The sequence below is a fragment of the Sinohyriopsis cumingii genome, chromosome 14 (assembly GCF_028554795.1).
Source record: "Sinohyriopsis cumingii isolate HCF-2022 chromosome 14, ASM2855479v2, whole genome shotgun sequence".
NCBI lineage: Eukaryota > Metazoa > Mollusca > Bivalvia > Unionida > Unionidae > Sinohyriopsis > Sinohyriopsis cumingii.
Window position 1 is genome coordinate 82,347,430 of NC_142974.1, and position 26,121 is coordinate 82,373,550.

A 26,121-nucleotide genomic window follows, 5' to 3' on the forward strand; every position below is an offset into this window, starting at 1 on the left:
TCAGACCTGAGACTTCATAAAAGACTGCTTACTTGTGAGGCATTATTAGTGCTAGGGTTTGAGGTAATAACTTGCTATATGTTTGGTAAGGCAAAATAAGGGGCCTTATGACTTAAATTGAAACTGTGAAAAAACAAAAGGTTCAAATGCAATAAACTTTTGTTTTTCCTCATTTGTTATATTACAGTGCCATGAAAGGTCATTTCTTTTATCTTTTTAATCCCTTGCCAATTTTAAGTCATCATCACTAACCAAGTCTCTAAATCAATTCTTGGCATATTTAGCTAAAATGGTGTCTACTGTTCCATTATATCATTGATTGTTTAGCTTGCTTGTATGGAGCTTAACACCATTTTTCAGGACATCATAGACTTTACATGGCAGCCAACATATTTATTGGAAGAAATCAACACACATAACGCTACTGGCAAGCTTTCCCATATACACACATTGGTTGGACTAGAGAGAGTTGATTAGTGATGTGTATGCCTACACCATTCTATAATCCAGGGACCCATGATTGAATACAGCTTAAAGAAATTAACCCTAATTCAATTTCCTTGTTGCATTTAAATCATAACACCCACCATGCAAAGTGACACGTCTCAAGATTTTCAAATTTGTATATGTTTTGCAACTTTTAATTCTGAGTTGATGCATGTGGATGTGGAAATTCAGTTACTGAATACTTAGCTACTTATATAAGAAGCTCTCACACTGGTAAAAGCATGCAATTGGGATTTTATTTGCAAGAGGGCAATTAATTGTTCAAAATACTGTTTTAGCTAACTACATATGCGAAGGGTTGATGTATAAAAAAAGAGGATCAAGAAATCCTAGCTGGTAAAGATAATTGTATCCAACTTGATAGAAAGTCAGAAGGCCTTTTAATTTTGTACAGCAGTTTCATTAAGGAACCAACTATAATACCATTAGAAGTTTATGAGCAGCAAAAACCACATTTAGGACCAACTAGACATCAAAACCATATGCATAGTTCCATTTACGACCAACCAGACATCAAATAGGTCATCTAGTGAAAGCACAATGTCAAAATGACCAGCCATCTAGGAGAAGTAGCAAGGAAGGGGTTTTCCAGATGCCCATTAAAACAGCCATATTGGAGGTTAGATTGGCACTATTTTCATTTACGTCCAACTAGACATAAGAAGTCTTTCACTGATATGACGATTCATTCAGGAGAAGTAGTTATAACAAGATTTTCAGGATGGCCACATTGGTGGCCTTATAGGATGTCTGTACAGCACCATAATTCTCATTCAGGACCTGCTAGACATCAACATAAGTATTTTGTACACATGTTGACACGCTGACACAATTATCCATTCAGAAGTAGCGATAAAAAGTTTCTTAATATGGCTACTGTGGCAACCACATTGTATGTGTGAGTGGCACCATCTTGTTTTTTCTTCCAGATATTTTCACACAAATATCATATTTAAAGATAACATGAATTCATACAAGATCTTGTCGGTTTATTTCATAACAGATTTTTCCCTCATATTAATATAATCTTTTGAAAACATTTATACATTATAGTTCTAGAAATTTTTCATGCTCTCAGAAACTATTAAAATCACAGCAGAAAGTGTTCTGTTATATCTTTATTCATCACTGAAAAATATTTATGAACTCTTAAAGTTTTTTCCCCTATATTAACTTAATTTAATGAAGATTTTCAGACTATAACCTTTCCATTGGATTTATTTTTTCAAACATGGCGTAAAAAGTATGTTATAGTAACCAATTTTTACATTGCCTTCACCATCGCAGAAATCTCTATAATCAATTTCCTAGTAAAGAAAAGCCAAGAAAATAAATGGACAGTTAATATTCACTTCAGGATCACAGACCTGAGGCAAATATGTCATTGTTAAATCAAACATTTTTATTGTGTTTCCTTAGACCTAAATATATATATATACTTGCTGTTACTCTAAACGAAGGCTGGTGATCCAGTTGATAACCTTTTGGGGGTTTTAAGGATGTCTTTAAAATTAAGGCCTTAAAAATGTTGAGATCTTATATTAAAAATTACAATTTGAGCCTTGCAGATTCATGTCCACAGGTGCCCAAATAAAAAAAAAAGGGGGGGGGGTGCAAGGGGCAAGCTTGTTGGTGTGTTATAAAATAACTGACTTATCATCGGTGTGCTGACAGGTAATGTGTAATTAAATCACTGTTGTAATATTAATAATGAGTGAGTCTGCACAAAGGAATTTCATACAGCTAAACTAACTCAACAACTAGAGGCAATTAAGAAATATATCCACATTCGTGATTCTGTCAAATGGCAGATACAACAGCATCAGGAAGCTCAAGTGGCATTTACAGAAGGTAAAGAGCCGCTATACTTGTTATCTTTTTAGGGATGTGCTTGGATTTTGCCCTCAAGCTGGAGCAGTCATAGGATATATAATAAATCGCCACGGTCGGAATTTATCCCCAAGCTGGGGTAATCGATGGGTAAAGTCTTATCCACAGTCGGGGTTTTATTCAAGCTTCAGGTGCAAGTTTTTGTGCATCTCCATGCCCTTGCATAAAACACAGTTACACGTTTTTTTATATAGATATTTTTCAGTTGTAGACAGGAATAATATGTATTTGCGAGTGTTTGAAATGAATGGGTTCATTATGAATTGAGTGGCACTACATTTCAAAAGCAAAATTGGATTGAAATGCAAGAACTGTAGTACGGAATTAGTGTTGGTTCTGGATCGTAGAATGGAATTGTGTGTGTGTGATTGGATTTTTAACGTAGCTTGAATAATTTTTCAGTCATATTGCTACGATGTCTGCAGTGTGGCAGTTTATAGTGATGTATAGCACTGGGGCATCATGCTGCAAACATGTAGCATGATGTTGCACCCAGTCACATTATCCTGACACCAGGCCGATCAGTCCTAACACTAACCTCTTAATGCTGAGCGTCTAGCGAGGTAGCTGTTAATACCATTTTTGTAAGTCTTTGGTATGACTTGGCTGGGGTTTGAACCCATGACCTCCTGCTTCTGAGGCGGATGCTCTAACCACTAGGACACCGGAGTGGTCAGAATGGAATTGTAACAATTACAATGGAAGCAATTTGTATTATGCTTGTTGGGGCATTCCTCACTGATGGCTGTCAGTGACATCATCATGGGAATGTGTAACAGCCACATTTTGTAAGAACAAGGTGTAGTTGGTGAACAATACAGACACTTTTCTGCCATTTCCACTGGCATCATCTCATATGATGTTATTTAAAAAAACTTCCTACAACATACTCACAACATATAAAACCTATATGCAAATCTGATGAAAGCTGCTTGTGTTTCTGAAACACATATTCCATACTGGTGGCAAGAATGTCCAAATCTACATTACAAAAATGAAAACATTACCATCCACCTAGGAGTTGCAAATGTATGAAATCCTCTTGTTGGGTAGTTTTACTAACAGGCTTTACAGCAGGGCCTTCCATTAGATTTAAATGTGGCAGGTAAGTTGACAAAGTAGGGTGGGGGGTTGGGGGGACCTACCCCAATGGGGATAATTCATTTTTTTTTTAAAGTAGCATGGTGTAAAGTAAAAGTAGATGGGCTGATAAGGAATCCACTGAATTTACAGACTAAAGGTTCAGACATTTGTTTTTAAGAGAAAAATGAAAGAAGGAAACAATACAACAGATATTTTAATATGACTTTAATGTTTATTTTCTAGATTTAATTAAGATTATGAATCAGAATCAGTCTCCAACTCCACTGTAAAGTTTATCTATTACTTCTTCTGCTCAGGCACCTGCAAATTAAAACAAAATTGTAATGCTTAAATAAAGTCATATCATCTCAGCACTAGTTACATATGCAGAAGTCATGTTAATCAGCATTATAAAAATGTATGAAATTTTCTTCACTGCACTTGTGCTTCCCTTACTATCGTTAAGCCATGATACAAGATAACTTTGCACTTACTTATCATTTCTGGCAAGTGGATGGTGCAATCAATTTGCACAAAGATGAATTTATTTCATCCAAATATTTCATGTGAATAAAAATTCCAAATGGAGGCACTTGTCCGATCAGACAAGATATATGCATATTGTAGTTAGCTGGACTCTAGCTTTGATAGTCCTGGGCAATAGGATAAGCTGATTTTGTTATCAGTTTAGAAATGCATCCGCTTTGCAAATACTATGCTTTAAAAGACGAAACTGAATCCAATATTGATGAAATAAGAGTCATTTGGATTACCTTGTTTTTTATCATTCTGCGTTGGTTGGGTGCATATTTGAGGGTCTCTGATATGGTGTCTTCCATTCCATTTGCCTTTGCTTTGCCATTAGTTTTCAAGCAGGCTTCTGCAAGAGTAATACAATGTTTTAAAAAAGTTTCACAACAAAGGATGCATTGCATTTTTTTAAATGCCAGCAATAATCAATGGAATATTTTTAAAACATGTACTTTGAAATGTGGTCTCAAGTTACTTTATCAATTCATTTGAAAATCTCTGGCAAGTCACATGAAAAACACAATTTAAATCAAGCCATAGTTACTTATCAAAACCTGACATATCACAAGCTCTTGAAATGCTTTTTTCCCTTTACGTCCCTTTGGACTATACTCTGGCCAGTCTTTTTGTTTTAAGCTTTTTCATCATCCTGCAGACACTATCCCCAATTGTAAACCTGCCAAGGGAGCTCAAGTAGCATATCTGAAAATAATAATAATAATAATATTACTATTTTTTGATTTTGATATTATTATTAGTAGTAGTATTTCATGATCGATGTGACAAAATATGCTTGTATATAGTTATTTTTTGCCATGGTTTTGCAAGCAAATTTAATTTCTCTAACTTGAAAAAAATTTGATAACATTAACTATGCAACACAATGTACTAATAGCAATTATAAACCAAATTAACCACCGTGAATCTATTAACTTCATAAATGACATTCACTCAAGGATTGAATTAAAGTAGCCACATAATATGTAATAGTGTATATGTAGTAAAATACCTGTTACATGTTCATCTCTAAACATGTTTTGGCCTACATCCGTAAGACAAAACAGCCGACCACTACATGTTCACCCCACCCCCAAAAATAATTATACAGGCACTGCAGAACTTGCATAATGCATATTAAGGTTCACAACAGCAAATAAAGGTTATAACAGTTTTTTTAAATAGAAAATAAAGCCCCAATTTACCATCTTCTTGGAGAGTTTGGGATTCTCCTCCAACCTCTGGCAAAGGCCCTCTAGTTCCTCCACTGAATCACATGGCATTGCAAGAATTTCTTCTCTATATTCTGTGTCTGGGCCTTGTGTATGAACTTGGAGGGCCAGCTGCTCCAACAAATTCTCAATATTTGTGTCCAGTTTCATAAGTACATTGAACTGGAAATCTGTAACAGATTTGTGATGAAATTAGTTTTGAAAGATCAAGATCATTATTATAAACTCCTTAAAAAGATCTGTACAGTGAACATGGGTTTAACAATGAAATATATTTATGGAATGAAATACATGGTTTTTGTACAGTTTATATGAAAACTTTTCCCATAATCCTTTATTTTTTTATTCCCTGGATATGTTGTTTCACTGCTGGTGTCTGTAAAGTCTGCATTCAATGTAGATGGTTTAGGCGTCTGACTTACACAAGACAATGGTATACATCAGAAAGAAAAATAAAAAAAACCAATGGAATGATGAACAGTCGACACATCAATGAAAAACAATTCATTGTTTATTTGCACAAATAAGTCTTGAACAGTATGTTTTATGACCTATAATTTAATTAATTAACATCTCACAATGTTCTGAAATAACAGTATCTAAGCTACAAGAGCTTGTGCTTTCATGTCATAATCTTCCATTTTGCAAACAAATTTTGATGTTGAATCAATGTATATGACCTTAGCATTGAACACTAACATTCAAAATGTCTACAAGATGACAAGACTATTATCAACTGAAGTGACAACAAACCAATGAGTTTTACATGCATTGAACATAAGCATTTTTAAATGCTACAAAATGTGTTTTTAGTGTATGGCCACAAATTACCCAACATTTTGTCAAACATAAAACAGTTCTACTACCTTAGATGAGAATTAAATTCATAAATACAGTGTATAATTGACCTACTCGTATTTAGAGAGCTGTAAATGAAATAAGAGATTATATAAAAGTCAACACCTGTAGTATTTGTTTCATTATTCTATAATGTACATTTTTTTTCCATCCTCAATACTTACTACTTGCAGAGGAACTGGCAGAGAGAAATCTTTATATTCTCCACTCCAGAGTGGATGGGGATGGTGATGGTGTTGTCCTTCTGGATGCAGCTAAGAGTATAAAGATTATCACTACTCCTTAATTGCAGTAAAAAAGAAACAAAGAAATCAGACTGGATTTTTTGGCATGTAAACAAAATGCATACTGGTTGCAATGACCACTGTATATAAAGCAGTGATACAATATATCACAAAATGCATTCTTTTTTTAACAAAACATCTAATCTCATATATACAGCATCATGAGTAAGTAAGTACTCTTAAACACATCTTATTAAACAGACAGAAAAATGATGAAATTTATACATACTTTTGATAAAGAATTTCCAATTGTGGCATGGTATAAAAGCAATTGATAAAAAATAAAAAGAGACCAGATAAACTAAATAGAACATACCAGCAGGATAAGAGGAAATCTTGGAGTCTGCAAAATACTCTCCATTTCAGGAGGTTTTGGATGAGATGGCTGACCAGAAAGGTTTCCACTTGAGATTTTCATCTTTTTTCAGTTCTTCATTTTCATCTGAAATGTCAATGAGAACTTGTAAATACTGTATGAGTCCTTGAATACACTGACTCCTTGTGACATACAGGGTTTGCAGAACAATCGCTAGCAATATTCACCACTTTTAAATCCAGCTGGTGAATTTTCACCATGAAATGCATCCGAATGCAGTGAATAATCCTGGATTAAAGACAAAATAGTGTACAGAAATGTGCAATAAATTAGTCAAGCTCCAGACAAAACAAAGATATGATTTATCTCTGATTCATAATGACTTTTCTTGTGCTACACATTTTACCAATGCAAATTACATTGAATTTTGTAAATTAAATGGTACAATTAAGATATGTATGTCAAAAGATTACTAATCTTCAGCTTTCCAATTAATGCTAAACACAAGTATCAAGTCATGTATTTAGTCTCTCACCACCAATAAATGCATTTTTAAGTAATCATCGTAGAGTGCACCAAAGTCATGTGAACTTGATCCAATTCCAACATTACTGCTGCTTGAGTGCTTAGATCCAGTATTGCCTTCACTAACTGATGTTATTAATACCTCTCTCTCATCAGCATAATTTCCATCATTTTTCAAAACTCCCCATTGTAAAACCTCTGCTGAAGAAACTAACACTACACCATAAGGATTTAAAGAACTACTGCCCGGTTTCTAATCTCCAATTCATATAAAAAAATCTTACAAAAGGTTGTTCAATCCCAGCTTGCATCTTGTCTGAATTCAAACAGTCTTTTTAGCAATGTACAATCTGCATGTCGCCCTTGCCACAGGACACAAATTGTGTCTGCAAATAGATTACACTCCAGCCCAGTTGATCTATGTTGTGGTGTTGCACAGGGGTCTGTTCTTGGACCTGTTCTCTACACTCTATACACTCAGCTGCTCTCAAGTGTCATAGATCATCATCCAGTGTCTCACCAATTGTACACTGATGACACCCAAATATACAAATCTAGCCACCCAACTGAAGTTGATGCTACCATCCAAGGTGTAGAGATGTGCATTTCTGATGTGAAATCATGGATGACTTGTAACAAGCTGCAGATGAATGATGATAAAACTGAGGCCATTCTGATTACAACACAAAGACTTTCTCATTCACATCCTTTACCTCACACAATAAATATCAGCAACGCCAACATTAAATTCACACAATCAGTACAAAACCTAGGTGTTACTCTGGACAGTACTCTCACATTGCACCAACATGTCATGAACATATGCAAGGCTGCATATCTTGAGCTGAGACGCATCAGCTCCATTCTCAGATATCTTTCAGTTGATGCCACTAAAACACTTGTGTGTTCATTACTACTTTCAAGACTGGACTATGGTAACTCAATTCTGTCTGGTTCATCTTAATATCTACTGCAGAGACTTCAAAAAGTTCAAAACATAGCTGCTTGGATCATACTTAGAGTACCACAATCAGAGCACACCTCCCCGCTGCTCTGTACCCAACACTGGCTATCCATTCGATCCAGAATCAAACACAACATTAGTTCTCTGTGCTACGTTTCACTGACAGACTCTAGTCCAACATACCTATCCGACCTCACCTATGTGTACACACAAGCAAGATACTTACACTCCTCTTCCGACAATCATATACTCATTATTCTCACTATGAAAACAGAGTCACATGGACAGCATTCTTTTGCATACCAGGGCCCAGCAACATGGAATGAATTGCCCACTGAACTTAGACACAAAGACGCAGTGATCCCATTCAAGAGTGCTCTCAAAACTACTTATTCTGACTGCAAAAACAAACTTAATGACTTAATAATGTTAACTACCTTAAATATTCTCAGCATGTTTTTTATGTTTTCTAATTTCATGGTGTTTGTTTTTGTAATCATATCATTGTGTATGTTTTTATGTTGTCTAATGTTGCAAAGCACTTAGAGCTTCTAAAGATTAGGCGCTATACAAAGTCCTCATTATTATTATTATTATATTTAGCTTGGATGAATATTTTTTAAATCAGTGGCCATAACTAAAACAATGGGATTTTGTTTTATGATCATAAAAGTATGTTGGACACCATCCATGATGTACAATGCTGTCTGACATTTCTATGCACCTAAGGTTTCCATCTCAAATATTAAAGCAAAATGCATATCAAATTTGACAGATTGACGAAAATAAAAAAAAGCAATGCTTACCATTTGAAAAGAGGCAATTGTCACTAGAATATTCTATTCAAAATGATATTAATTTTGGACACAGGGGATACCACCCCCATGTTTTCCTGACTCATGATATGTCGGCCTATTCTGTGCACAGCTTTAAAAGATGTAATGTTTATCCATCGAGCTATAGAAATGAAATACATTTACTGTAGACTGTTTCTGTCAGCAGTTAAGTTGAGTAATTAGGTCAGATTTATAGCTAGTTTACAAAATTCAATGTAGAATGCCAATAAATGACAAGATATATTATTGCAAACTAAAGTGATCTTGAAAAAAGATTAGTAAAGTTTAACATTTTATAAAAAAAATAAGCTATTATGTGGAAAAGAAACAACAATGAAATAGGATGCAATGTGTTTACGACTAGTTTTGGAAGGTACCGTCTCTAAGGTACCGTCATAATTGTACCGTAGTTTAATGGGTGGAAAGGCCATTGAAAGGTAAGGGCAGTGCGGAGACCATTGAGTATGTTCCAGAATAGCTGAATCTTTGTAGATACATAGATCCATTCGTAACTTCAGTCCGCAAGCGAAACACTGTACTTCGTATCCCAATCCTGACTCAGGTCCGAAGTAGACAAATCCTGTTCTAGCTAAAACATACGAAGAAGGTAATCCTTCCCTATCCGTAGGCCATTTTTGAAACATGTCCAATCGACGGGCACAATCACAATAGTCAGGTAAGAAGACTGGAAAATGGTAGGGTTTGAACTTGGAGTTCTTGCTGGATTTCTCACTCGATTCTTGCTGTGGCGAAGTCATCCTTCTGGTGGGTGGCTATCCTCTTACAACCAATGTTTTATACCGACATGTCCATACGGCAAAGTAAAGTGGGTGGGAAGCCGCACTCGCTTCTGCTACACGATTTGATAGACTTTTTCCAAGGGTCGACTGACGATGTGGTGTGTGGGTAAACGTACAATCTTGTTGGGTTGATAGGTGGTCACTTTCTCTAGACTGCAAGGCTTCTTTCAATACGCCAAAGTTGACCACTCGACTGGTACGATAATTCAGAGTAAGTCCTTTCACTTTACACTTCGTGTGCACTTCTTGTTTGTCCCAGTATTCGTAGCCGTAATTTTTGGGACCACCACTGACGAAACTTAGAATCTTGTCATCGGGGTGCTCGTCTGTCCAGGCTCCTAAACGGTCTCCTTCGATGTCAGGGTGCTGTTGACTCGGGTGATCGATATAAATGCAACTGTCCATGTCAAAGTACAAGACACGTTCCCCTAACAGTTCTAAAGCTTCGTACAATTTTAAGCGAGCATGAGCTGTCATGTAAGCTGCAATGATGACATTTCCAAAGGGGTCATCTTCTACAAAGTTCAGATCTTCTTCGTAATTCACCAAGATCAAATCCTCACGAACGATGTCCACGTGTTTCATGAATTTGGCTTTGTCGTGAATCATCTGAAAGTAGCGGGAAGGTTCGGTCAAATACTCCGTCTTGGGTAAACACAGTCATTGTGCCATTTTACCCCACAAGCAATTTAACATCACTTTGGCAAATCTAAAGTGATCTAAAGTAATGCCTTCTTGTGCCCAGAATTTCTCTCTGAATGTCTTTTGGTCTTTGGGAGTGTGACACCAGGACAGATAGCCACTGGCTTCTTGCTTCAGTTTCAAAAAGGCATCCACGTAGTCTGCGAAAATGCCTTTCTGCGTGGGGTCACCCTTGTGGAATTATTGTGTCTTGGGAAAGTGGCAAATTTCGTACACTTCTAACAGTTGGTATCCCATGTTCAGAGCTTTGAACAATTCTACGCTGACCCATGTCCCCGTCAAGGCCCGTTCTTCCTGGCTGTGATGACAAGGTTGATCTTGGTTGCACGTTTCAGCACAAGTACGGCACAAAGGAAACAAGTTTGCCTTGGCAATGGCGAGGTAAGACGGGATGGTATAGGTTCGTGGGAGGCAAAACTTTGCACTTGATCAAGCCTTCGTAGTGTCGAATGTTTTTTAGGTCGATGTGTTCGGTGAACAATTGTGGGTGCCCTGCAGGAAAGTAACAATATTTGCACACGTAGGGATACAGTGAACACACGTCCAAGTATTTGATTTCTTCTCCTTTCTCTTCATCAGCTTGGTACAGCAAACAGGTGGCATTGGTCCTTCCTCCGTACAAACTATCCCTTGGGTTCAGGGGGTCCATGAACTGGTAACTTTCCATGAGGCGTTTAAACTCGGGATCGGTGTTCAAACGGTGATCGTATTTGTGTTCCCACATTTCCACCACTTGGTATCCTTCCTGTTCTAACTTTAGGCGTCGCTGACAAATGGCCTGGTACTAGTCTTCCATGGTTCGTTGTAAGAACTGATTTTTAGTGCTGCGGTCAGGGTAACAGACGGGACATCCGTGAAATAAGCAACCGTTAAACTCGTACATGATCTTGGGGTTTTCTAAGTCCCAGCCATCGACCGAATGCATTCCGATGATCTTTTCGCCCTGTCCGTTGCGGGCATGCTGAATCCATTTGTCTTCCTTGTCGCACAAGTAATGCAACCAGCATGGGGCTTTGACCGAGTATTGACGTTTGACATAGTTGGTCGTTTGAGGACTGATGACAGCCACAGTGTTTTCAAGCATGAATCGTTGTCGGTAGACTAAGGAACATGCTTTGGCAATGGTGCAAGCTTCTTTCAAAGGATCGACCCCTCCGTGTTCCATGAACAGTTCTCGAAATTTTCCACAGCATCGCCGTAAAATGTCCACGTCGGAATGACGATACTTTAGCATTTCTTCCTGAAAGTCGAAAGGGTCGGAGGCATGAGCCTGGTACCAAGCGTAGAAAGTTTCTCGTTCGGTACGCATGTTGTCAGGGTCGTAATAGTGAGCCTGAGGCAAATGGGGTAGAACGGCGTGTTGATTGGCTTCTGTATTGAAAAAGTGTGGAAAGTACCCTTTAGCCATTTCTGTCATTCCAAACATTTTAGGCATTCGACTCAAAGGCATGGCTAAGTAGCTCATCGAATCTTTAAACTGCACTTGTCCCACTTGCAAGAAAATGATTTTGGCTCCGTTCAAAGTGACTTTAGGACGCTCGGTGCCACGTTCCGTATAGCATCTCAAAAGAAACTGTCCATCGTATCCGGAGAAATTATGAGCCATCACCGTGGCATGGTGATGACATTCTCCATAATAATGTTCGATGTCCTCTTGGCTCCACATCTTGTCGATGGGGTCTAAGACCCATTGTGTGAAATTGGCTAGTGTGTTCGGTCCTTGAAAGATTTTTTCACGCCCTCCAGGAATCTTACTGCAGTGAGGGCAATAACTCAAGATAGGTTCTTGAATCACTTCTCGCACGCTCGATGAGCCACGCAGAAATTAGGAATGTGAATACCGGTCTCTTGCATGCATTCAAAATCGAAAAAGATGAAATTGCCTTTCTTCTTCTTGTGATCATCCTCTTTCTCTGGTTGGGATTGGTATTTTTGCATGTAGCATTGGTGTTCCAAGTCCACGATGCAGTGATAAATGTGACATTTTTTTCTTTCCTGAACATACGTGTGCCTTGGTACTGTTGATACATAGACCTTGTCCACACATTGGGCACAATCTCAGGAGTTGACAAGCACATTTCTTCTGTGAACCTTGCATCTTCAGATGTTGTTGGTAACAGGCAGGGCTGACAAATGTGCGCAGACAAGCAGGACAATGCACTGGTTCTTGCCCTTCGCTCAGACAGGGTTGAGAGGCCAAACATCCTGAGCATTTCGATCCACAATGTTTGTGTTGCTCTCGATTATTATAACCATCATAAGTCACATTTCTCATAGTAATATTTGTATCCCAGGAATCTAGTGATAGTGGTAATGGTATCGAAATGGTCATCGTGATGATAGAGGTGAATGTATTTTCCATCCTTAAAGTCTTTCCCTCGAAACAACAGAGACCTGCGCACTTCTTGAGGGTGCACTTTCAAGGTGTATCGTGGAGCTAGGGCATCTTGCAATTTTTGCATCTCAGGAATGCCACAGGATGTGTCTTTGGATAGGCATGCTTGTTGTAACAGAAGTTCTGCTTCATTTCGTTGTTTGGCTCGGTTCGATTTTCGAATGTTCTCCCAGGCTCTTTTCCATTCTACCGTGTCGTTCTTGTCGGCATAGGTTCATCCCACCACGATGGCTCGGGCTAAACACATGTGGTCTTGAAAATTGTTAATTTGGACAAGACTTGTTTTGGTAATGCGAAGGTTGTTGACCAATAAGGTCTTTCTGCATTGTCCGGTCCCTTGAGGAGGAGAGACGTGGGTCATGTCCAGTGTGGCTTTTCCATCGGTGATGTCAAACTTGTCATTAGATTGTTGCACGTGTTGAATCTTGTCCATGACTTTGGAAGTGGTCAATTCTGCAGGGCTGCTAAACTCGATCCAAACAGGGGATTTCAAACCGTCATGTTGTATGGAAAGTCTCAAGCGATCATCTTCTTTGGGTTGACATTGTCGCTTGAGTGTGGTGAGCAAAGAATCCCACATGTCGGTGATGAACCCTTCTGCTTTCTCTAACAGTACTTCAGACTTGAAATCTTTAAACTTCACTGTGTATTTGTAAGCCGTAGTTCTAAATTTTCTAGAGGGACGCTTTTCCGTCTCTCGAATGTCATAGTACTATTCAGGGTTGACTAAGGGTGGTAAACTTTGTTTAGAGGGTTTGGATTCTGGTTCACTCATGTCCTCTTCAAAATCACTGGCATGAATTTGTGCCAAGACTTCAGCCTTGGTACGAGGCGATAGATCACGTTTCTGCCTCTTACTTTCTTCTTCTTTCTTCTCAAATGAATTGGATCATTTCATCTCGATAGCAAAAAAGTCAAATGACTAAAGTTTAAACACCATGGACTAATTTATAGTCATAGCAGACCAGCGTATATAAAGGGTATGTGTCTTGTCCTTTCACTATTCATTTCACTCTCAAACTGAGCACAACGATGGAAGAGACTACCAAGATCGAACGTTTCATCAGAGCTTTGTGAGGGGTCATTAGAAAATTCTCTTCAGACCAGCCGAGGGACTACTCTCCTTCCTTTCAAGATAAAAGTCAAGATACTTGCTATATCTGTCAGAAGAAAGGGCATTGGTCTTCAGAGTGTCCAGACCGTCAAAAAAGAAAAAAAAGGGGTTAGAAGAGACAAAAGTCAAGATACCTGTTATTATTGTCAAGAAAAAGGACATTGGTCACCAGACTGCCCAAAAAAGAAACAAGAGGAGTCAGAAGAAGAGAGGGATTCTTCAGAGGAAGAGGAAGAAGAAGAGGAAGAAAACAGACAGGTGAAGAAAAAGAAACAGAAGAAGAAAAGAAGGGAAGAAAGTGAGGAGGAAGAGGAGGAAAAGACTATGACGGTGAAGAAATTAAAAAAACAGAGAGTGAACAATGAGACAGAATAAGTCTATGAACTTTTTAAAGTGCTCTGTTGTGAATTGTGAATTGTAAATATTTATAAAAGAATAAATTAATTATAAAAGGTAAGTGTCTTTGGGTTTTGATTTTAAAATAAGAACCTACACTCACGCACACTCATACACAGACAGGTACTATTGGGTAAAATGAATTTTTTTAGTTATTGGCAATTGAAAGTCTATCTCTTTTCGAGAGATGTGGATGGCCCTGAAAAGGGCCTTTTTTGGTGTAAGGGGTGAGTTTAAACAATCAACTTTAACTGTCTTAAGCCTTTGCCACGGCCAAGGCCTAATTCTGGACTGCGTACTGTTGATGATGATTTCATTGAAATCACTAAGGGTGGTGCGGTAGGCGTAGTCACAGGGTTGGAGTGTTTAGCTTGGGAAGGTCGTATTCTCTTCAGCCGTAATAAAGACGTCTGATACATTTGTTTCAGACTTCTTAACTCCGCTAAAATGTCTAACAGTACCGTGACCGTTTGATGTTGACACCCTTGTTTCTTTGCTGCTGCTTCTTCTTGTTGTTGTTTTTTTCTTACCTCTTCTTCTTGCTGCTGTTGCTGTAGGAGAAAAGTTTGTTCCGCTTCCTTTTGCTGTTGTATAAATTTCTCCAATTCTTCTCTCTGTCTCTGTCTAAAATTTTCCATGTGCGGTAATGAAGGAGAAGGTGACGAAGGTTCAGGAACAAATTCTTGCAAGGTAAAAAAATCCACAAAATCCCAGTTCACCTCTTCTGAAAGTAAGTCTGGGTTCCCTTGGGTAGTCTCCACCATCAGTGCACCCCAATTGATCGTTTTCTGAGTTTCCGTCATGTTGAAAAACTGTCGCTTAGATTGACTGCGCACAGGCGCTAGCGAATCTATATAGACTATGTGACGTCACAGACTGCTCTCTTCGGACTGGACGTGGGCTGACTGAATTTTGTAACGCGTGTTTGGATTGGTCAACAAACTCAATCCGTTTCAATCCTTCCTCTCCCTATAAATAAGTACAGTTCACTGCATTCCTTCACCTGTTACTCAGCACCCCAACATGTGGACCGACGTACAATCTTCAACGCTTGTGTCTTCGATGATGTTCCGGACGGACATACCAATGTATGTCCGATCCAACTGGACAGTTATCCACAGGACAGACACCAGCCTGTGGATGCGAAGAATCTTATGTGGAGCATCAAGGATGCCTCAAAAGAGTCTTAATCTATGGTCCTGCAGTCAGGCGCAGCCTAAGGTCAAGAAGAAGATGTCACAGATGCTCTTTATGTTAAGGGTATATTAACATAAAACCAAAGGCCCTTTTCAGGGCCATTCCTATCTCTCGAAAAGATCTTGACTTTCAATTGCCTACCCCTTTTTTTATTTTTTTGTTTAAAAAAATAATAAAAAAATAGAGACCCCTCCCTGTTTTAATTTTCGCCTGTTCCATTTTCATAGACCCATCAGGTCGGGACCTTATTAAAATAGGGTCCCGACCCTGTTCCATTTCCCCTAGTCCCAAGACAGTCCCACAATTTATTCCCCATGTTCAATTTCCCTTGTCCCTAGAGTGAATAGTTGTTTTTCTTTCTCCCATGTTAAATTCCCCTTGTCCCTAGAATGGATATTTTTTTTTCTCCCATGTTAAATTACATAGTCCCCAGAGTGGATATACCCTTTTTAACATGGAAGTTCCCTAGTCCCTAGACCGTCCCTATTCACTACTACCATTGTCATTACCAGCTTGAAACCCAATTTAATGCCATTTGTATAAATTCATTTCAAATAAATAATTGAAGTGTAAAGTCAAGCAAGTATTCTGTTTGCAGATTTTACATTTTAGATATTATAGTGAAGTCATATTTTCTCTTGTTTAGTAAACTTTATTGCAACTGGTTCCAAAATAGTAAATCTTATTTAATGTTCATTCACCAGAATAGGTATTAATACAATCCCGAATTAACTGTATGGTACTAAAATATACCCTGATCTTGTGTGAGATTACAGAACTATACCTCAAGACAACAATAATATATTGAATTTATATTATATCAAGACTGTCATGGTTATGAACTCCAACTTTATTCAGGTTTTTTCATAATAAATGATCATCTTGTGCTATGGTTGAAAAGAAATCAAAGTTCAGTTTAACTCCATTCTCTCCACATTTGTCAGTTGTTAAGAGGCATACTCATCCTCAGTGTTATAGTAAAATGTAATCTTATTTGGATCAATCTTGGTGGTGTAATATATGAATGGAGAAAGAATATTATCATCCAGATTAAAATATGTTTTATTCAGACTCTACTAAAATTTTTAGTTGGATATGGGTTACGGAGCCTGATGTGTACGAACAAAGCAATGTGTACCATGACCTTTTTAATTTAACATTTTAAACTCCTGCAGAAGAAAGAGATTTTTTAGATCCATTAAACTGTATTAACAAAAACATTTCTTCAGTATGATTTTCCTTTACTTAGTATTGACAAAACTCATATTTTAAAGTTGTTGTTTTTTTGTGTTTGGTTTGGCCTTTTATGGTAAGCCAACACAAGTAAGTTATTTAGTGCCAAGGCACTTTAAGTATAGTGCCTTGCCCAAGGACACACCATGGTAGCTAACCCAGGTTGGTCTGATGGTAGAATTTGAACCTACCTTATTTCACAGGTCCAGAAAGCTAACCACTGAGCCACTACAGCTCCCCATCTTATAGTGGAATGCTGGTATACTTTATGATCAAGAAGCTAACCCAGGTTGGTCTGATGGTAGAATTTGAACCTACCTTATTTCACAGGTCCAGAAAGCTAACCACTGAGCCACTACAGCTCCCCATCTTATAGTGGAATGCTGGTATACTTTATGATCAAGAAGGATGGGTTGGGGTATGCATGTTCCATCTGAAAAAAGTGATGGAATTTTTGGTTACATAATATTTTAGTCATACAATATGAATCATTTTCTATAGATTTAAGATGTATCAGATCAAGTTAAGAAAAATCATATATTCTGTTTCCTGGGAATGTACTAAAATTCACTGTTATTGTTTGATTTTTTGGTAGTAAGCTTACTTGGTATTTTTTTCTTTTTAACTTGAATACCTAATTTGTTAACATCCTATTCTAAATCTTCATAGTTCTGTCTATTAAGTGACAACTGTTGATACATGTAGGGAAGTTTCTGTTTATATCTTTTGATTTTTGTGATTCTGGAAGTTGCAGTATTTGTTGTTGTATTATTAACCATTTCAGTCATTTAATGAATGCAGAGTATACTGCTCTATAAATGAAATTTATGGGAAAATAATGTAAAAGCATGTTTCACTGCAAATATAAATTGTTTAAAATAATATATCATTTATCATATGACTATTCAATTGTGGTAACTAGTATTCCATCCAATATCTATATATTAAAATATGTCTTTTCATACAGCTGGTGATCATTTAGATACAAGTCCAATTGAACATGATCAAATTATCAATGCAGGTGTTTTTATTAGTAGTAGTATTGCAAGTATAAGTGTTAGTATTAAGATTTCATATACAGGTATGATAAGTGTATCATAATGTTTAAATGATGCTCCTTGTTACAACATAAAATATGTTCATTGAAACAAATGGTTCACTGGTAAATTGGCAGCAAAGGTCTTCACTGAATTATGTTGCATAAACTATTTTACAATAAAACATATATGATGCATCTCAATTATGATGAATGTGAGGAGGAGGATTAGTAATAATGCAATTTAAGTTATCTTCATAACATAAGTTCTAGCAGATGTGTAATTTTTATGTGGTTCATCATCAGTTTGAAACTGGTCTATGATTTCTGGATCTGGACATATCTGGTCCCCTGCTGTTGTGCTGCTATGGTCTTTACAGTTCATTAGGATATCAGTTACACTTGGTTTACATTTAGAACCCCATGGGATAGAATGCCCAGTTTGAAACTGAGAGAATGGTTAATTATCCATAATATAACTCCTGCAGTTATTATTAGGTTTGATATCAAGGTCTTTCTTTAAAAGCTTTTCAACTCAGGTTCTGTTCTACCATACTGATAAATAAAGTCAAATTCAAGGCTTTCAGATTTGTCCAGTTTGTTTCATGTGTTGCGGCAGACAGACTGTATATTGCCACTGTACCATATAAATATCAGTGCTTAGTCTGCTCTCAGTTGCTGTGGTTTGATTAGTTACAAGTGTCATCACAAGTGACTAATTATTGACCAATGTAATGAAACTTGTATAATTAGAAGGCTGGACATAGTACACAATTAATTTTACTATATGTTCTCTACATTTGTTTCTCAGTACTGACCTTTCCACTGTGTGACAATCAATGCAAATCATATGTTAATCTAAAATACCTTCAAAGATGAATTCACGGTGAAGTTCTTGTCAAAGGTTGACCTGCTCTTTTTTTAGATCATTGACTGTCAACATAACAGCATGTAACCAGAACACGTATTTCACTTCCGGATCATCACCAAGGCCTTATTACTCACTGTGCACTGTCGCCAAAATACATACAGACAACAACACCCTGAGCTCATATTATCAAGAATAAACAGTTACCTTTAAATCCCTACCAAAAATGCATAAATAAAACTCTTCTATCACCACCAAAATGAGAGAGGAAAAAATGTTCTAAAAATAGACTAGAACTACATTCGTGGGTACTGAACTGGAAGTATTAATTGTGATGTAATTCCTGACAGGCTCCATGTTTTATGCCAATTTTAGTCAAACTTTTATATTTGCATGCTATACCTATTTCAACTTTATACATGAAGTCTTTTTGAATTTTCTTGCAAGGAAAACATGTGACACCTGTCAGAAAGTATGTAGTGCTGGTGTTCCACAGGGTGCAAGTTCTGGTCCAAGTGCTCTTGAGAAACCAAAACTAAATTTGCTATATCTTCCTTAATTATAGGAATTTTTCAATGCAGTAAAAACCTAATTGTGATACAAGATAAGCCCTGTCTGAAAATATGTTTGAAAGTTACAAATGTTGATGGTAAATTAAATAAACATTTAAATTTTAAAAACTAAATTTTATTGAAAACTTAAATTTTCATACAAGTTTTAAAACACAGTTTGACAAATTTTAGACAGAAAAGTTGACTAATGAATGATATTTAAAACAAATGGTAGTTTGGGTCTGTATAACTGATAACATTTTCCCCAGGGGTAGTGAAGCATCATAGCTCATAGTGATTTTGGCAGCAAACCGCAATATGCCTGTCCAGATGCACATAGGTGTACACACTAAAGAAACACTGACAGGTGCTATGTTCCACATTTATTGTGTCAGGTACTTAGGCAGTTGTTTCCATAACTAATAGCACATTCAGATTTAAAGTTCTAATGGGACCACTACCTTGTTTTATAGCAAAAATGCATTCCATTTCAATGTCGATAACAACAAAAGGTGGCAATGGGATAGGAAAATAGTTTCTAGGGAGGTTCTACCTTACTGAAAAATGGTGCTGATCTCTCTCATGAAAACCTAAGCCATGTCTTTGAGGTGCCATATATCAGTGTGGTGATATGAACTAATCTTGGTCACTTATGGCAGTACACTGCACATGCCCTTATGAAACCATGCTATTACCACCAGACTACTCAGGAGAGCTTCCAAGCTGATCCAACTCTAACACTTTGTTCCAGATACCAGGCTAGACCTGAAAAGATACAATATGTTTCACTTAATTCTAGAAAACAGTAAGATCTATGTAAATGAAATCAAAATGTGTTAGATATGGTGATTTCAAATTAACATTAAGGTTGCAAGCATGGGGGAAAATATTAAACTTGACAGAGTGACACTCAGAAATGTGAAGCAATGGCCATGTATTAAAGTGTTAAATTCATCCTAAAAGTATATGAGGTTTCTAGAAGCACATTTAGCCATTTACAAGTTAAATAACTAATCAGGTAGACTATGTATCATAAAGTTTAAGGCAATGTTGGGGTGGTGAGGTTTGATCATTGGTGTAAACATTATTACATACCAGTATACAGGAAAGTCAAGTGACAATGTACTAAATTAGAATGTGTTACTATAAGCATTCTTATTCATGAGGGAAATAACAATTTTGGATATTGCAAGTGAATACAGCCAAATGTGGTCATACAAATCAACTATAAGCACCAATAAATCCTATATCATCAGCTAAATGTGAAATTCTCATCCCCAAAACTTGTAAACAAGGATGGAAATTTGCATATGTGGGACATATACAATGTACTTGTTAAGATCAAATGTGCAAACATAATTCAAATGATCTATTTGAACATTTATATGGTATTTTGAAGAGTGTTGGTTACCAATTATTAAGCTCATTGATTGAGTGGAATCAGATATCAGCTGATGTTTCAATACCGCACTCTGTCAAAGTACTAAATTGAAATATGTTACCATACATAGGCATATTCATAATGAAAATAACATTTTGGGATATTTTCAGTGCACATAGCCATAAATGTGCTTTACAGGTTCACTATAGGTACAATGTCAGCCTATATGATGTACTGAATGTGAACTTTTGATCCCAAACATTCTAAAATGGATGGATATTTGTACATGTGGGATATGTAACCATGTACAAAGTTAAATTCAAATAATTTGTTTGAATGCTTCTTATGTAATCTTTAGAGTGTCAGTTAACAATAGTATTAGTAATTAATAATGCATAAAGCAAGATGGATCATTAGAATTCCCATAACATCATATAGGCCACAATGCCGCACTACACCAATAATATCTTAACCTAACTGAACAATGAAATGGAATGCATTTTGTATTCAACTTATATCATTTTGCTTTTTTCTTACATCCAAGGGTAAATATACCTGGGAGAAGCATATTTTATCCCTTTGACCTGTATTTCATTCTCAGACAGCTTAAAATGATTTAGTACAGAACTTGAGTAGGTTCTAGTATAAAGTTTTCATCGCTGTCCTCTCACTAAATACCTTATAACTATGTTTATAAAGAATTACTGAAGGCTATACAAGCAGATGTTTGTTACTCAGGAAGTGACCCCATCGTAAACACATAAATTAACTGATTGGACCCCTAATAAATAGTATGAATGGCCAATACAAATTATAATTTTGTCTTCATGTATTTTTAATGAAGGTCTCATTTTGACTACAAAGATATTTTCTCTGACAAAATGTGACAAAAATCCAACATTGGAGCTTTTATATGGTGTAGGAATACATACATGCTGATAACATTTAATATGATTCCCAAAAATATTATATATGTGCATTTTAGGGGTTTTTTAATTATTTTTTTTAATTTTTTTAAAATTTTATTAAAATTTTTAAAATAAAAATTAATTTTTTACTTTTAATTTCATTTTTATATTTTAAAAGTCAATATACATGACATATTAAAATTTCATGTGTCTATCATTAATAATAAAGATTTCATACCAATTTAAACTTTGCTCCAATACTGCCCTGACAGGACATAGTACACAATTAATTTTACTATATGTTCTCTACATTTGTTTCTCAGTACTGACCTTTCCACTGTGTGACAATCAATGCAAATCATATGTTAATCTAAAATACCTTCAAAGATGACTTCACGGTGAAGTTCTTGTCAAAGGTTGACCTGCTCTTTTTTTAGATCATTGACTGTCAACATAACAGCATGTAACCAGAACACGTATTTCACTTCCGGATCATCACCAAGGCCTTATTACTCACTGTGCACTGTCGCCAAAATACATACAGACAACAACACCCTGAGCTCATATTATCAAGAATAAACAGTTACCTTTAAATCCCTACCAAAAATGCATAAATAAAACTCTTCTATCATCACCAAAATGAGAGAGGAAAAAATGTTCTAAAAATAAACTAGAACTACATTCGTGGGTACTGAACTGGAAGTATTAATTGTGATGTAATTCCTGGCTGTATTTAAAAACTCTAAAGATCTTAAATGTGTGCTAGAGGGTAGGGTTAGCAGTTATACTCCCAATTATGTTTGTGATGAGCAAAAGCAGCTGCACAAATTTGAGCTTTTAGTTTGGTTCTGGTAGGGTCAAAGGATGCAGGTACATTTTACATTCATTTTTTACTAGAAATAGCTATTTTCAATATTTTTCTGTGACAAGGCAACTAAAAGAATCAGTATGTGCCTTATGCATGAATAAAGTTCACTAGTACTATAACAAATTAGCATACTTTTCATCACCCCTCTACCATCAAGATTTTTTTATATTTACCTCTGTAGCAGACACAAATAAAAGTCGGCAGCTCATTTGCAGACTAAGTTACGCATATGATCTCCAATGCTCATCTAACTGTGACAGGCAGTCACCAACAAGCCAACCTATTTCCATGCCTAACTCAAAGTAAATCTGAACCACATTATAGATTTAGCTTATGTGTAAATTTATAAATGCTAGGCTTGTGATAATTAGGTTCATGCCTTCTACCTTAAAAATTAGAGGGATGTCAAAATACGAAACTATCCAGTGAGACCTATGATGTTAATTTTAATCCCTATGGGATTTGTGACATAAAAAACCCAAATGCTTTATGTATTAAAAGGTAACTAATGGGGGCAGGATCTGCAGTGAATCAATGGTTAGTATGCTAGACTCCTGATAAAAATGTTTGTGTTAAAATCCTGTTATCAAGTCAACCAGGTTACCTACTGCAATGTACCCTTGCCTTACTCCAATTCCCTCTGTACTCAGTAAACAACTAGTGTTGCTGTACATAACAAAACCAGTCCATATTGATTTTACATATTTTACTAAATCCTGACAAAAATAATTCTCTAAATAAAGAATGATTAATATGTGATGGTCTCGCATGTAATCAAACTCTTCCAAGCTTTTAATGATATGAACCGATTTATCAATGTTTATCAAATTTGCATGAAAAACTATTTCTTATTTGTCATCAAATATGTTCAATGTTTTGATCATATAAGCATTTCTGCTACATTAGATCAAAATAATCTTTTTGTCAGAAATAGAGTCCTTATAGTATTTGCAAGGTCAACCAATCAGATGCAGAATTTGAGTTTAATATGAATGAATATATTTTTTACAAAATTGCTCTTTTGCTATATCTTGATGAGATAAATCTATTCACCAAGTCTGATAAAATTAATGAGAAATAGTTTTAAGAGCAGTAGCAAGAATGGCTAGTGAGATGTAGAACCACCACATTATATGCATAGATTTTGCTTATAGCCTCAGACATACAAGCAAATAATTAAACAAGTCAGATCTAAATTGGATCATAAACACTTTTGTGCAAATCATAAGAAACTCTGCCAATCAGATGCAAGGTCACTTCACTACCATACCTTTATCACACTCATAATAAGCATCATTGTGAAACTTGACTCTATAAGCCCAATGGCCAAGCATGATCAAACTTGAATCAGCAGTAGTGGTTATAACCTCATGTATCTGTATGCATCTTCACTTCTTCAATCTAGATCTCATTTATATAAGCATGTATTCTAAGTTTAGTAAAAACTGCACTACATGTATAAATATTGCATGCGGTGGTAACATACTCAGATGAAAGATCACCTTATTATTATTAATGGTTAACACTCATTAAACTTCAAGGACAACTTAATGATTTTAGCCTATATTGTGGAAGTATGGCTTTTAGGCTGGTTAAAAAACTCAACTAATCTTATACATGATCACATGTATATACTTGGATTTTGCTCATTATTAGATTTATCCAAGATGTTGATTTAAGCCCAAAACCAAGTTTTATATAAACAAATTGATCAGAACTATGGACTCCAAAGTAGCTAATTTCTTACTGTTGAAAGACAGAAGGGGATGTGAAATAAATAACACACTCTGGACCATTACATAAACCCACTTAGCCTTTTGACCAGTTGAGATAAAATATCAACAATATGTTAAATAAGATTGATAAATTATGTTTTCTCACATTACCTCTAGCCCTTTTCAACATGGATGGTATTTTTCTTCCACATATGTCAGCTCTTAATTAGTGGCCCTTTCCCATCATGAATGTTGTAGGTGAAACTCTCAGAATTAGGCTTTTTAATTTATATCTGTAGAAGAAAAAAAACTATTGGTCTGCATATATCAATGTCACCATTTCTGTATTAGATTAAAATACCATATGTGTGTGTGTGTGTGTGTTAATTTTAGAATTTAAGCAAACTTGTCTCCATGTATTTATTTTAAAACTGATGATGATAACACATAACAGGTTCAATGGATAAAATGTTATTTCTTACTTCTTACAACTGCTCATTATATCTGAATTTACATTCAATGTTTGTTTTAATTAACATATTTGGGATAATGGGCAAATTATTTATTTTGTAGTTTATCATTATATCATTTACCAGTCTTTTATCATTCAAATATGTAAAATATAGTACCATTATACTGACTTCATATTCTATATGATATCCCAGCAATACATATTAAGCAGATAAGTGCAAATAAAAATGTTCAGAATGTAAAATTTACTCCAAGCTCAAAGAAGATCAGCAAAAGATAATATCCAACAAATTACCAAACAAAAAGCGAAGTTAACGCAGTTACCTTTATTATGATGTCTCCAACACCAACGGTACTGTACAGCTACGTCTTCTGAGTTTTACCGTCATCTTGTCTTTCAAACCAGAATTAATTTCTTGAGCTCTTACAAAATGAAGAAACTTTTAAATACTATAATTTAAGCAGCTTCTTTACATGCCATCAGATAAATTATGGCACAGTGTTATGTCTGTCAACAAAACGCAACTTCACATTTGGACGGCGCGCTGTGTGGGCATCGCCGACACAGCAACTGACATGAATTCTCTATTAGCAGACAATGATTCGGAATAAATCCTTCGCAAATCTAACATTCTCGATTTTTCATAGTTCCACTTTTCATTGTTGCATCTGTTTGATTGTACAATTGCTAATGATGTTCAATGAATCAACTTCAATTCATCTGCTGTCTGAAATCCCGGTTCAGTTGGTATTTTCTTCCGCGCATGATGCCGTGTAAATAAAAGATACGGTCGACATTCAAAGTGGTTTAGGTTAATTTATTATTTTTCTTTATTAAGGTCATTTGCAGAAAGTGTTTCGCTAGGGTGAGAAAAAAAAATATAACAAAAAGAAAACTTTCTTTTCCAACGCTAATACTGTATATATTTCAATTTGTGATTGATGCTATAAATAAAAAAAGAATGATAATAAAGCATGTTAGCCCGTGGCTTCGGCACGGCACTCGTTTTTGTGGGTTTTTTAAAATGTTGTTAGTGTTGTTTTGGGGTTGTTTTTTGTGTGTGTACCACACTAAAAAACATACCAGGTATTAGGCCTAACGTAGGAAAAGAAATTATCCTCTATTTATTACTATTCTTACTGTCAAATGACGCAAAAGTGATCAAATTGCTATTAAGATTTTGTTTTGTATAACTTACCGCTCGTTTTCCTCGAGATAAAGCAGCCACTTCAAAATGATTATAAAATCTGAGACAGATGAAAAACGTGGTTTAAATAATTCGTAATCGCCTGCCTTAAAATACTGTAGGAATTTGCTAATGTATTTCATGGCCCTCGTTTGAATAGATATCAACGATCACGTATATCGACCAAAATTTGTATATTCCTGCCCACAATCATGTATTTTGTATTAAACCGTACATTACACGAGCGCTCTGTGGCAAACTCGGGGAGGGGGGGGG

General features: G+C 36.0%; 2 long non-coding RNA genes across 9 annotated transcripts in view; both read right to left on the reverse strand.

The window, feature by feature from the left end:
- The window catches only part of LOC149784237 (uncharacterized), a 210,704-nt gene extending 185,297 nt beyond the window's left edge, over positions 1-25,407 (reverse strand). For 2 of the 6 annotated variants that reach the window (XR_016413810.1, XR_016413811.1), the window contains exons 1-3: positions 24,983-25,404; positions 24,359-24,480; positions 19,869-20,080 (exon numbers count right to left, since the gene is read on the reverse strand). This is a non-coding gene — a long non-coding RNA (uncharacterized LOC149784237). Of the gene's footprint in view, positions 1-19,868; positions 20,081-24,358; positions 24,481-24,982 lie in introns of all 6 variants that reach the window. The other 4 variants (XR_016413815.1, XR_016413813.1, XR_016413812.1 and 1 more) reach the window with 4 other exon arrangements.
- LOC149784239 (uncharacterized) lies at positions 3,694-17,140 on the reverse strand. Of its 3 annotated transcripts, XR_016413809.1 has the most exons (6): positions 17,052-17,140; positions 6,699-6,824; positions 6,263-6,352; positions 5,214-5,410; positions 4,556-4,713; positions 3,834-4,360 (listed from the first exon to the last, which is right to left on the reverse strand). It is a non-coding gene; the product is annotated as an uncharacterized LOC149784239 (long non-coding RNA). The 3 variants fall into 3 exon arrangements; XR_016413807.1 differs by adding an exon at positions 3,694-3,801 and having other exon boundaries at positions 4,254-4,360; positions 5,214-6,824; XR_016413808.1 differs by having other exon boundaries at positions 5,214-6,379.
- Positions 25,408-26,121: the final 714 nt, after the last annotated feature.